The sequence below is a fragment of the Hipposideros armiger genome, unplaced genomic scaffold, assembly GCF_001890085.2.
Source record: "Hipposideros armiger isolate ML-2016 unplaced genomic scaffold, ASM189008v1 scaffold_114, whole genome shotgun sequence".
Taxonomy (NCBI): domain Eukaryota; kingdom Metazoa; phylum Chordata; class Mammalia; order Chiroptera; family Hipposideridae; genus Hipposideros; species Hipposideros armiger.
Window position 1 is genome coordinate 1,861,335 of NW_017731464.1, and position 13,017 is coordinate 1,874,351.

General features: G+C 50.6%; 1 long non-coding RNA gene across 1 annotated transcript; it reads left to right on the top strand.

Moving 5' to 3' along the window:
• The first annotated feature begins 4,562 nt into the window (after window positions 1-4,562).
• On the top strand, window positions 4,563-8,133 carry LOC109385386 (uncharacterized). The gene is made up of 3 exons (XR_002124602.1): window positions 4,563-4,677; window positions 5,052-5,251; window positions 6,850-8,133. It is a non-coding gene; the product is annotated as an uncharacterized LOC109385386 (long non-coding RNA).
• The last annotated feature ends 4,884 nt before the right edge of the window (window positions 8,134-13,017 follow it).

Here is a 13,017-nt window from a genome sequence, read left to right on the forward strand (position 1 = left end):
AACGTCCTCCACAACTAGACTGAAGAACAAAACAACAGCAACTTGTCTGTTCCCATCCCCCCAATTCACCAATAAAAATCTTAAAAAAAAAAAAAAAAGAAAAACTCTGGAAGAGGGCATAGATCTACAGGGTCACCCACTTTATTGTCCTGGAGGCCCTATACCAGTTCTGTAATCCCACGGGCAGGCTTTAAGGATAACCCAGCTGGAAGTTTAATATCTTTTCTTATTCAGTTTCCCTTCCTTTTTTCTTTAATAATCCACTGGCCTTTAAATGCTGGACTCTTCAACTCACTCTAAGGCAGCGGTTCTCAACCTTCCTAATGCCGCGACCCCTTAATACAGGTCCTCATGTTGTGGTGACCCCCAACCATCAGATTATTTTCGTTGCTACTCTATAACTGTAATTTTGCTACTGTTATGAATCGTAATGTAAGTATCTTTTTGTTTTCCGATGGTCTTAGGCGACCCCTGTGAAAGGGTGATTCGACCCCCAAAGGGGTCGCGCCCCACAGGTTGAGCACCGCTGCCCTCAGGCCTCAGGCCTGGACTTCGTTCCCCTCTGGGTTGGAACAACCAGCAGCCTTGGATCATTCTGTGGACCCAGGTCATCTCTGCTGGAGGCCCAAGCCTGGAGAAGATGGACAAAGCCGTGCCCTCACAGGGTGGGAGGATGGGCTGGCACTCACCCTCTCCTCTTCCCTCTCCCCTCTGTCCCCGGGGCAGCCCAGCATGCACCCCCAGATTCTGGGTCAGTGAGACCTTGGTCTGCCCAGGCTTTTCCTAAGGAGGAAGGGCAAGGTGGCTTTCAGCTCTTTAGACCCAGAGCAGGAGTCATACCCCACCGGCAGGTGTTGCTCAGACCTCTCTGGGCCTTCCCCACCATCCTGCCTCTCTCTGAGTGCTGGAATATATCAAAAGAGGCCACTGGAGTTGTTGAGCAGATGGGTTTTTTGCAGTCATGAACTCCCAGCTGGGGCGTCAGGGGAAGAAAGGAGGGAGAGGCATGCTACAGCCCAAAGCTGTGCTGACTTTTGCAATCTCCTGAGTGGGGCAGATGAGGCAAGGACATAGCCACAGGTTCAAGATCAGGCCAGAGCAGCAGTAGGGGAGCCTTCCTGGAGGAGGCAGGATTTGAGGATGGCTTGGAGAGTAAGAGGTATTCTAGTCCCAAATTGAGAGGAAGCTTGGGCCCTGGCAAAACTGTGAATGGGTACAAGTTAGGCTCTGAAGGCATGAAAAGTGGGAGCGAGGTAAGCACCCACCTATAGGAAGCCAGGTCTTGGGCTTTCTCGTGGCCCGGGCACTGCCCTACTCTCCACACTCAAGCCCCACTGGAAGGAAAGTCAGGTAAACCAGCACCCACTGAGGATCCCCCTTGGCTGAGGAAAAGCCACTTCACCTTCCTCAGAATGCTGATATCTCAGACATGGTATGTGATGACAATGAGCTGAGGCAGCTGCCTCTCTACTCTGATAGAAATGCACTGAAAATCCCTGGAAATGGGATGTCAAGGGTATAACAACATCAAGCTTAGAGCCCTGGCAGATAGAATAAACAAGAATCAATTGTAATATTCCAGCTAGTGATGTTTCCTTTTCCCACCCTTCAGGACCCACTCCGCCCCCCAAAATCAGGGGATGTGTACTTTAAGAGAAACTCTGAGGGAGAGCAAGGGTTGACCTAGAGGACTGTCCTTGTAATGGTGGCATTTCAGGTACTGTAACAGGTTATGCATAGATATCTGAGCTTGGGGCCTTCTTTACACAACTGTTATCATACCACACCCCTTGGGCAAATGCCCACCCCAAGGCCAGTCCTGCTTGCTGAGCTATCTCTGTTCTCTCCCAAGAGTGAGTGGGGTGGGGGCCACCATCAGAGGGGCTTGCTGGCCCAGCAGGTCCCACGCGGCCAGGCATGTGCGGTTCAGTGGCCGGCTGAGGCCTAAGCAGAGGGGACAGCAGTGCCTTTCCTGAGACAAGTGGGAAGAAGGTGTCAGCTATGGCTGACCGAGCGGTGACCCAAGGCCCAACACAGAGCCAATTAGCAGCCACCACAATGGTGGTGGGCTTGCTGCAGCTTCCACAGGAAACCCCACGTGCAGCCAGCGTGTCAGGCTGAGTTAGCACCAGGAGGGCTGAGTGGAGTCCAGCTGGAGGCTGCTTGGATTGGGGGAACGTGGGTGATAACGCTTCCCCCTGGGCTCTGGAGCTGGGCCAAGTAAGACACATGAGCATGCACGTCTCTGTCCGCAAGCTTGTGTGCATGTGTACCTGTGCGTGGTGCATGTGTGCACATGTTCATCATTTAGGACCCATGCGTCACATGCATGTACATGCCTGCCCGTGTTCACTCAGTATGTTTCGTGCACACTTTGTGTTTACTTCATGTGTGCTAGGAATTCTGGGACAAAACAAGCCCAAGTCCCTGCTCTCATGAGGCTTACATTCTAGTGGGAGAGACAGAAAAGAAACAAATACACATTCACTATATTGACATGTAGTATAAAGTGCTATGAGGAAAGGTAAAACAGGAAATGGGATAGGGGTTGCTATTTTAGAGTATGATCAGGGAGGGCCTCTCTGAGGAGGTGACCTTGACCTGAACAAGGAGAAGGCAGCCTGGTGAATATCAGGAGAAGGACTGCAGACAGAGGGCAAGGAGTGGAGCCAGAGTGAGAAGGGCTGGACTTCTACCAGGCTGCTGGTGTGTGTGGCGTTGACAGGAGGAAAAGAAAGGTGCTACAACTGGAATGACATCTGACAGTCCAGACAGCAGGACAGCCCTCAGTAAGAACCGACAAGCCCAACTCAGCTCCGAGGGACAGCTCTGATCCCTCCCCAAATCCAGTCCCACTGCTCAGCACACAGAGATCTCCGCTGCTTGTGCCGGGCCTGGCACCATCCCCATGTGGGCACCCTCAATCCGGCTGTGTCCACATAGCAGCTGGACACTGCCCAGGGAGAGAAAACAGGACCCTGGCCCCCAGGCTTGACCATGGGACCAGAGCCCCAGTGGCCAAAGGCAAGGCTGCCTATGGATGCCCTGATGTATGTGTGTGACCTGCTGGCAGATGGTGTGACGGCACTGCTGAAACACCAGAGGGGGATGCTGGAGACCCCAGACTAGGAAGCCTCTGCCCAGACTTTCCTTTGGGAGGCCTGGCATGGTACAGCAACGGGGGCTGGGCCTCAGGGAAAACTGGAAGCCTCTCCTGCCCTCACTGCCCTGCTCACCTCTCCATGGAAGGGGTAGGCCGCAGACCCCAGCAAAAGTGCTGAAAACTAGCTTCAGACTTGGCCTTTCATTTTCCAAACGCTGTAGCTCTGGGACAGAGAACCTCGTAGGCTCAGGAGGGGAGCTGAGCTGGCCTCAGAAGGCCTCCAAGGAGAAATTAGGTAGATGAAAGGAAAGGAAAGCGGATGGATGGGGCAAACTGTTGCCACCACGCTAAACCACCCTAAGGCTTCCTTCAACCTGGGAAGATCGATTTGGGTGTCTCAGGATGATGTCAGGGGTGACACCTGTGTCTCTCTGTGTCTCACTGGGAACATGCACCTGTGGGTCTGCTTGTACTTGTGTGTATTTGGTGTCTAGGTCAGTCTAGTAGCTTCCTGATTGTTTCTGTCGATGAGTGAGTCCCATGTGCCTATGTGTCCACCTGTGACCCCCTCTGTGGCCCCACACACGCTGCCTGGCTGGGCCCTCTCTGTGAACGTGCCTTTCTGGGCGTGAGTGCTCAAGATATCCTGAGGTTTGTCACCTGTCAGCCTCTGAAGACTGTAACACCCTGTTCCCTAGCCTGACCCTGAGGCTCTCAGGGGAGAAGCTGCCTGTTCCACTCTCGTCAAGGCTGGAGATGAAGTTGGCAAGGAGAAGTGAGCTGCGCTCTGAACATGTGACTGTGCTGCTTTTGGTTGGCAGAGATTTGCACTTAGCTTTGCTTTCACATCATTATCCACCCACACACCCACCCCCGCTGCTGTACAGCTAGCCAGACCAGCAGCCCAAAAACAAGTCACACACTGACTCTGGCCTCTCACTGACCTCTGCCTGTGGTTTCAGACCCTTGTCACTGCTGCTGCCCACCCTGAAGGGGCATGGAGGGGGTTGGTGAGGAAGGGCAGGCAGGTTGGCTGGGACAGGCAGTGGGACTGGGATGGGCATGTCATCTGGTGTGTTGGGTTCAGAGATTTCAGCTTTAGGAGAAAATTGAGAGGTAATCTAATCCCCTTCCCCAGTTTATCCATTCCAGCGGCCACAGTTGCATCTTTGTGTGTATGTGAGAGACAGCGTTCCTGCTCTATCTGACCTGACTCTCTTGGGACCCTCCTAAAAACGGGCCCCTCACTGAAACCTTGGAATGGGGAGGTGAGAGAGAGGGGCTCTCGGCGGCACCCAGTGCACTGGCTTCCAAGTATCTCTACATGCCTAGCCCGGGGTTTGGCCAGGCTGGCAGTGGGCAGGCATGGGTCTCACAGACAGGCTGGGAGGCAAGGGGTCAACTGGAGAGCTCAGTAAGAAACCCAGAAGTCACGAGGAGGCAGTAAATGAGTCTGGTGAGGACTGTGGACTCTGGCTACAACCAGGAGGTAAGGGAAGACGGGGGTTAGAACGGGCCGGAGCACTCAGGAAAGCTTCCTGGAGGAGGGATGTGAAGTGGGTCTTGAAAGACTGGTAGGAACTGGGCAGGCAGAGAGAAGGGGCGGGAAGAGCCCTGTGAGTGAGGCAAGGGTGGGCGGAGAAGGGTCCATGCAGGGCAGGGGGCCAGGATGAGCAGGGTTCTGGAGGGTTCCAGAACTTGACTCGGTATCTTTCCTGGGGTGAGGGGTGGGGTGTCAGGAAAGCCCCAGGGGCTTTCCCTTTGCTGGGTAAGGGCTGGAAGGAAGGGAAGAAAGGAAGGGTAGGCTAGGCAGGGCTGACTGACCACACATGAAGGCCCCTCTACCATCAACGTCTCCACAGATCTACCAGACAGGAGGAGGTGGGTATGGGTACTCAGGACTCTAGTGACCCCATGCTTTCCTGTGCTTTTCTTTGCCCTATGGCAGAGGTTCCCATCCTGGCTGCCTTGTTGAAACCCTGTGCAAATGGAGAACTTGAAAAACTGCTCCTGCCTGGATCCCAGCCCAGAGAGTCTGATTCCATTAGTCTGAGGTCATTACGTTGCGCAGCCAGGACCCAGGACTGCCCAACTCAGGGTTTGACAACGAGTATGTCAGCAGTGGAACAGATGGGGCCCAAGCTTCAGGTCAGTGTCTGTTGAGTTCTGGGAACCTCCTCCCCTGGGGCAGTTAGGACTCTTCAGTTGCAAGAGACAGAAACTCAGTGGTGCCTTGTAGAAATCAAGGGTGAGGAGGAAGCTGGGGTAAGAAGGGCCTGAACTGGGATCTGAAAGGCCTAGGCCACACCCCACTGACTACCTTACTCACATATCAGCCCAGGGCCTTTGTTGTCATTCACATATTGGGCTCGTGAGTTGACATCTTAATGGCTAAGTGCTACATACTATTCCAGGGTGCTCTCTCTGGCCCACTTTCCAGATCTAGGAAAGAGAATTTGTTTGACTAGTTTGGGTCAAGGATCCTCCCCCCCACCCCCACCCCGCCCCAAGGGTTGTAGTGTGATCTGGCAGAAATATGGCTCCAGGGGCCAAGCCCTGTAGGCAGGATGGTTCTTGTGTGCCAGGCCCTGCGCTGGGCCCTGGGAACACAAAAATGAGCACACTTCCATGGCTTCCTCAGTGAATATTTGAGGTAGGTCTTGAAGGATGAGTAGGAGTTTGTCAGGTGGAAAAGTGGGACAGGGTGCAATGGACGAGGCTGGGGATTCTGCTATCTGAGGCAAGAACACCACGGAAAGAGAAGGAAACTGCCGCCTCTGTCTCCATGTGACCAGAAAGGGAAAATGTCAAGGCAAGGAGGGGTCCCCATGGGGCACCATGCTAACGTGTTGTTTGCGTGTCACGTGCATCATGCTTTTTCCTCCTACTATCCACCACCCACCCCTCCAATGGTTGGGCCGAGGCTGATGACAGAGAGCTTTGTTTTGTTTTGTTTTTTGTTTTGTTTTGTTTTGAAAAGCAGGGCCCATTGCTGCTCTAAACAAAATAGAGGTCCTGTTAGTTAGGAAAGGCAAAGAGGAGATTCGGCAGCAACCCCTAAGCCTACACATATTCATTCCCCTTTAGTGTAAGTGCCTGACTCGCACACCACAGAAGCACAGGGGAGGTGATGGGTATGCCGCCCATGAACAGTTTTCAAAAGCAGGAGGAGGCAGACAAAAGGATGTGGCAGGGTTCCCTCTGAGGAATGGCAAGGAGAGGACTTGGGGGGAGTGTGTGTGTGTGGGGGGGGGGCGGGGAAGTAGATCTGAAAAGTGGATAACTTGAGACACTGTATCTCTTGGGAAAGGCATTCTCATGTGTGAGGTCTTTCAGCCCTCACTGGGCAGCCTGAGAATGGGCCTTGGGCCTGGAACACTTCCTCACCAAGAGACAAAGAGCCCACACAGTCCGTACAGGGCTTATCAACTTGTGTGGGCATGTCTTCCCCTGTTTCAGGTTCAGTGTGTGATCCTTTGTTCTGCTTATCCCTATCCATCAATGGCCTTCAGGCATGCCCCAGCTTTCAGTATTTCCAACTCCATGGAGGAGGGGCTTGGGGTCCTTCTGCTGTGGCACAACAGGAGTGCACATAGGTCAGTTGCCCTGGGTCAGCTGTACCCACTGTTGGGGGCATCCACTGGCATAGGGACGCCCACTGCTGGAGCTGGTCTCACGCTGCTTCTTCTCTGCATGAGTAAAGTGTTGTTTCATCCAGTGCTTGACTGGTGTGTTTTCCTGGGCAGCTCCAACACTAAGGTGCAGAAGTGTTGGGACTTCTATTCTGGCGCCTGGCACTGTGATGATCTGTGCTGTCCTCCACATAGTTGGAGTCTTCCCTCCCTTGGCACTGGTTACCAGTGCCTGATGTTCTGCTCGACAGGATCTCAGCGGGTAAGCACGTGGGTGCTAGTGTCAGGAAGACTGAGGACTGGGGTGACCAACTTGTCCCATTTTGCCTGTGACGTTTCCAGCCATGACCCTGAAAGTCTGGTGTCCTAAGCATACCAACACCGTTGGTCACCCAGCCTGGGGCTAACTAGCTGTGGGAATTTGTTCAAGTTACCTAACCTCTCTGTGCCTTAGGTTCCTCCTCTGTAAGTAAGATGGGTATGAAAACAATTCCTACTTTGTAGAATTTTTGTGAGGATTAAACAAGTGAGTTTCTATAAAGGACCGAGCTCAGTGCCTGGTATGTTCAACAAATATTAGCTACAAATAACAACATTATATAAGATATGTAGACTTTTTCTGGGTGGTCCCAAGAGGGAAAGCTTGACCAATCTGCTCAGTATTAGGAGAAATTTCCTCACGGGTCATGGGGTACTAACTTGCTAAGATGTTCAAATATAGGCTGATTGGGGCCTGCTTTGTGAAATGGAAGATAAGACTACTTTCCTCCTGGTACTGCAATGCCTTAGTTCTCTGATACAATCATCTCACCCTTTTCTCTTTTTTTTCCCTGAGGAGGGAGCTAGCTTGTCAGAGGGAGCTGTCCCTTCTCTCTTCATCCCGAATTCCTGTCGTGGAAGACCACTCAGAGCTGCTTAAATAACGACAGGGAGACATTCCAGCCATGACTCCAATGATCAGCATTATGCCAAAGGCAGAGGCAACACGCATGGCTCCCCGCTGTCCTGGCTGACAGGGCTGCCACTGATTCTAGAAGAGGAGCTTCCAGTCCTGGCTGGACCCCCATCAGCCACTGCTCTACTGTGTGTGTGTGTGTGTGTGTGTGTGTAGAGAGAGAGAGAGAAATGGCTCTGCAAAAGTCTCATGTGATATGTGCAAAGTTCCAGACTGCTTCCCTTCCCTCGCCTTGTTCTTTCCTGTCATTCCCCAATCTCACACCCTCTCCTCACTCCCACTTCTACCCCTGCCCACTACATGGTCCTCTCAGGCCAAGCAGCGTAGCTGAAGACAATGCTGAGGCAATTACTAGAGCCCTTTGAGTACTTCTCACTAGAAAGCTCTTTAACTCAGCCACGTGAGTTGGGGCTCCAGGCACCTGATAGGGATGGGGGAGAAGAGCCAGGCACACCAGGGCAGCTGCTTGGGGCGGGGGGCGGGGGGAGGGCGGAGGCCTAGCAGAGAAACAGGGTCAGGAGGTCTAGATTTCAAGGACATACGGGTTATGTGGACATAGCAGTTGGCATCGTTTTCATTGTTTGTGGTTCGTCTCTTACTAGAATTTTGCTCTGGCTAACCTGCTGCCAAAAGTGAACCTGCATGGACCATCACTGGAGGAAGTTCTCCCTAGGATGTGGGCACCTTAGAGAGGGGACATCAAGTGGTGATGTTGCTATGTGTTAAGAGTGGAGTGGGGTGGGAGGTACATGTCTTTAAAACCTCCTACCCAACACTGTGCTTCTGTTGGTGCTGATGAGCTGGTAGGGAAAGAGCTACACAGGGGGAGAAGAATATAAGAAGAGAAGAGGGACCTGGGTTTCTAGCCTGTCTCTGCCTGTCTCTGACTTCATGGTGTCTCTCACAACAACCATTGTTTGTAGCCAGGCCAGGCAGGGGCAGCAGAGGCCCACATGCTGCTGTGGACCCTGTCTCCAACTGTGTGTGTGTGTGTGTGTGTGTGTGTGTGTGTGTGTGTGTGTGTGTGTGTGTGTTGGGCGCCTGACCTCCTGGCGCTTGCTCTAAGACTGGCAGGGGAGTCCCTAATTGTCTCTCAAACCTCATGCAGGCTTTGAAGGGGCCCAGGCTTTGGTCCTGTCCAGCTCCTCTGACAACACTAGAGGGCATCAGCCAACATAGCCAAGCACAGAGAACTTCTTCAGTACAATTGCACTCTGCAGCCTTTTCATGTCATACTTCTCTGACCTTCCCAGCCTGTAGGGATGCACAGGCCCCAGTCACATGGGCCATGGGGACCACAGAACCAACTAAATGTCTGTGCCTGGCCTTGGGTCCAGTGAAGGTGTAAGTCTGTGAGAGTGTGAGAAGGTGAGTTAGTGAAGAAACTGGAGGAAACCAAAGGGAACCAGAGGTGGCCAAAGCCAGAACCCTGAGGTGTACTCATTAGCTCCTGTAAGGATAGAGGAAGAACTAGAAGAGGAAGAGCCAGGAACCAAGCAGTCTCTATGGAGATAAAGCAGGACCCAGCCCACTGGCCAAGTGGCACATGATACCTAGGCAGGCAGGATTACCCTGCAGCAAAGGCAGGTGGCTTTAAGAGACCAGAGAAAACCATGTGGCTCTGGAACCAGGCTTTCCAGATTCAAATCCTGGCTCCTCCAAGTACTAGCTATGTGACCTGAGACAAGGTATTGCATCTCTCTGTGCCTTGGTATTTTATCCATGAAATGAAGACAATAATAGCACTATCTCCTATGCTACACTATCTCCTATGCTACATGTGAGTATTAAATGGGTTAATACATACAAATCACTTAGAACAGTGTCTGTCACAGAGTAAGAACACTATAGGGCTGGCCGAGTGACACATTGGTTAGGAGTTGGATTGGGACCCCAGCTCTGAGCAGCAGGGCACTGGTTCGGATCCCACATGAGGGCCAGTGATGCTGCGCCCTCTACAGCTAAGATGGTGAACAACTGCTCGACCTGGAGCTGGCTGCCATGAGTTGCCAGCGACGGCGTAGGCTGCAGTGGGGCTGGCAGGCAGCGGGTGTAAGCTTTTGTGAGCTGCCGTGAGCTACCATGAGTGGCCATCCAATGGTCGGCGAGCGACTGCCTCACCCAGGAAGAGTGCAATGATAACACCAACATGGGCCAGTGAAGCGATGTCCTCCACAACTACACTGAAGAACAAAAGGACAAGCAACTGGTCTGTTCCCCTCCCCCAATTCCCCAATAAAATCTTAAAAAAAAAAAGAACACTATACATGCTAGCAGTTATTGTCTTCTGAGGAAGAGATCCATGTGATTTTGAAAGAGCTGGTTTCCCTAAACATCCTCATGAGATATACATATGGGAATTAGTCCCAACACACAGAGGTACCAAATGGTAACAAATGAGTATGTGAATTAATAAAGTTAAAAGAGTGTGTGCAACACTGAAAAAAGTGTATGTGGTTACTGAAGTCTGTCAATATGCAAATCAACAAAATTTTGAATCTATAAGCCCTTTCACTCTTGATCCTATTGAATTGAACATGGGAGCTTTTCTGGGTCCTCCAATCCTTCCTTCAAGGGAGGCTGGGTTTGCCCCTCTTGTAACCATCTGCTTAAGCACAGGTCCCAAAGAGCTTCCCTGACCCTATCTATCCTGTTGGATCTGTGGGGCAGATGAGAGCCAGTGCCTCTGGCTTGCTTCTCACTGGCTCTTAGGAAATCGTGGCTTCTCCCTTCCAGCTGTCGGAGGAAATGTGTGTCCTCAGCATTGGTTCCCCAGGCCTGTTTTTGCTCTAAGGCTGTGGGGAAGTGAAAGTGCTCAGCCCTGGAATAACAATCCTGACTCAGTCAGAGATAAACGCACTTAACCTTTTTGGGTCTCAAGTCTTCCTTATCTATAATTCTGGGGAGAAGTGGAGAATGCTTGTATATTTTCCTCCCTCTCTGGGAGGGTGATATTTAGGAAAAAGTAAGACCTACTGGATCTTAGTGTGCCTCTACTCATTGATGCTTCTGTGTCTCAAATACAAATTTCCCAATAGAAAAGACCTGGGCATGAAACTTCATCTGACGAATCAAAGATGACCAGGTCATGTGATCCAAGATTAGCCAATTTATCTGTAAGGCACCACAGTGGCTTTTCTCACAAAGGGACTAGGTAACGTTAAGAAATTTGAGGCATCCTGGCAGGATCAGCATACTATAAACCTTTTAATTTTAAACTTATTCATGAATAGGTAATACATTCCCATATATTTACACAGTTCAATATTTTATGGATATAAAAAGAAATACGGTGGAAATGCTTTCTCTTACTCTTGAACTCCACCCTTTCTCTTCCTAGGAAGCAAGCAGTTACCATTTCTAATGGATCCTTCCAGAGATATTCTATATAAAGAATTACCTATATAGATTCTTCCTCCCCATCCTTTTGCTTTTTTCACAAGGGGAATCTCCTATATGGGTACATTAAAAATATCCTCAATTGGAGGGCCGGCCGAGTGGCTCAGTTGGTTAAGAGCTCGCTCAAGAGTTTGAGCTCTGAGCAACAGCAGTTCGATGCCCGGCCCGAGCTGAGCAGCCGCTGAGCTGCCAACAGGTAGCAGGATGGCTCAGCTAAAAAACAAACAAACAAAAAAACCACAAAAAAATATCCTCAATTGTTTTTATGGCTCTGCTTTATGATGTACCAAAATGTACGTATCCAGTTTCCTATTAATGGACATGTATGTTGTTTTCAGTCTCTCCCAGTGCTGTAATGAAGATTTTTGTAAGTCAGCACACAGTCATTTAAGGTCTGACTGTTCCTTATACACATCCCTCAGGGATTCTTAAACGGGCTTGAACCCCTTAGAAGTCAACAGATATAGAATTCAGGCAGACAAACTCAAGGACCCTGGGAAGTTGGAAAGAACAAAACTGTAATCTTTATTTGCACTAACCTCTAAGTGAAATTTAACATTTCCTTCCATTAAGAATGCAAGCAACAGGGCCGGTCGAGTGGCATGTTGGTTAAGAGCTGGCTTGGGATGCCAGCTCTGAGCTGCAGGGCCCCAGTTCAGATCCTACATTAGGACCAGTGATGCTGCGCCCTTTACAGCTAAGATGGTGAACAACAGCTCGACCTGGAGCTGGGCTGCCCATGAGTCACCGGCGATGGCGTAGGCTGCAGTGAGGCTGCAGTGGGCTGTCATCAGCTACCGTGAGTGGCTGGCAGCCAGCGTGAGTTGCCAAGAGCCGCCGTGAGCAGCCGTCCAGTGACCGGCGACGAATCTGCCTCACCCAGGAAGAGCGCAATGATCATACCAACATGGGCCAGTGAAGCGACGTCCTCCACAACTAGACTGAAGAACAAAAGGACAGCAACTTGTCTGTTCCCCTCCCCCAATTCCCCAATAAAATCTTTAAAAAAAAAAAAAAAGAATGCAGGCAACAAACTCACAATAGTTAACAGTATCTGTGACTTTTTCATCTTATATGATTTAAGATATTTTGAAATATTTACACTCATCCCTACTTTGTCATTGTGGTATTAAAGGAAAGCTGTTTCTTTTCTTTTCTTTTTTTTTTTTTTTTAAGAAATTTTACTGGGGAATAGTGTGTTTTTCCAGGACCCACCAGCTCCGAGTCAAGTAGTTGTCTTCAGTCTAGTTGTGGAGGGTGCAGCTCCTTGGCCCATGTGGGAATCGAACTTGGTGTTATGAGTCTGTGCTCTAACCACCTGAGCTAACCGACCGCCCCCCAGAAAACTGTTTCTTTACTCACAACACTCCTGACACCAAATGTGTGCATTTACCCCCACACATCAACCAATCTTCCAACTCTCCGGATACCAACTGAGAGTCCTATAATTATATTCAATTCTGACACTAACTCCCTGGAGTAAGCATCAGACTCCACAAGTCTAAAGGTTCAGTCCCACAAGACTGCCTTCATTCCAGATGCCAGTCAGTCATGGGTCCCCGAGGTTCCCATGCTTCTGTCTGTCTTGGCTACAACGTTGGGAGATCCCACATACCCACCCCACCCCCAGGTTTGATAATTTGCCACAATGGCTCACAAAACTTGGCAACACTTATATTTACCAATTTATTAAAGGATATGATAAAGGATGCAATTGAGCAGACAGATGAACTGATACATTGGGTGAGTTCTGGGAAGGTTCAGAGCCTGGGAGCTCCTGTCCTCGTGGAGTTGGGGTGGGCCACCCTCCCAGCATGTGTATGCATTCACCAACCTGGAAGCTCTCCGAACCCCACAGTTTAGGGATTTATATGGAGACTTCATCACATAGGCATGATGGATTATTAACTCAATCTGTGGCCCCTTGT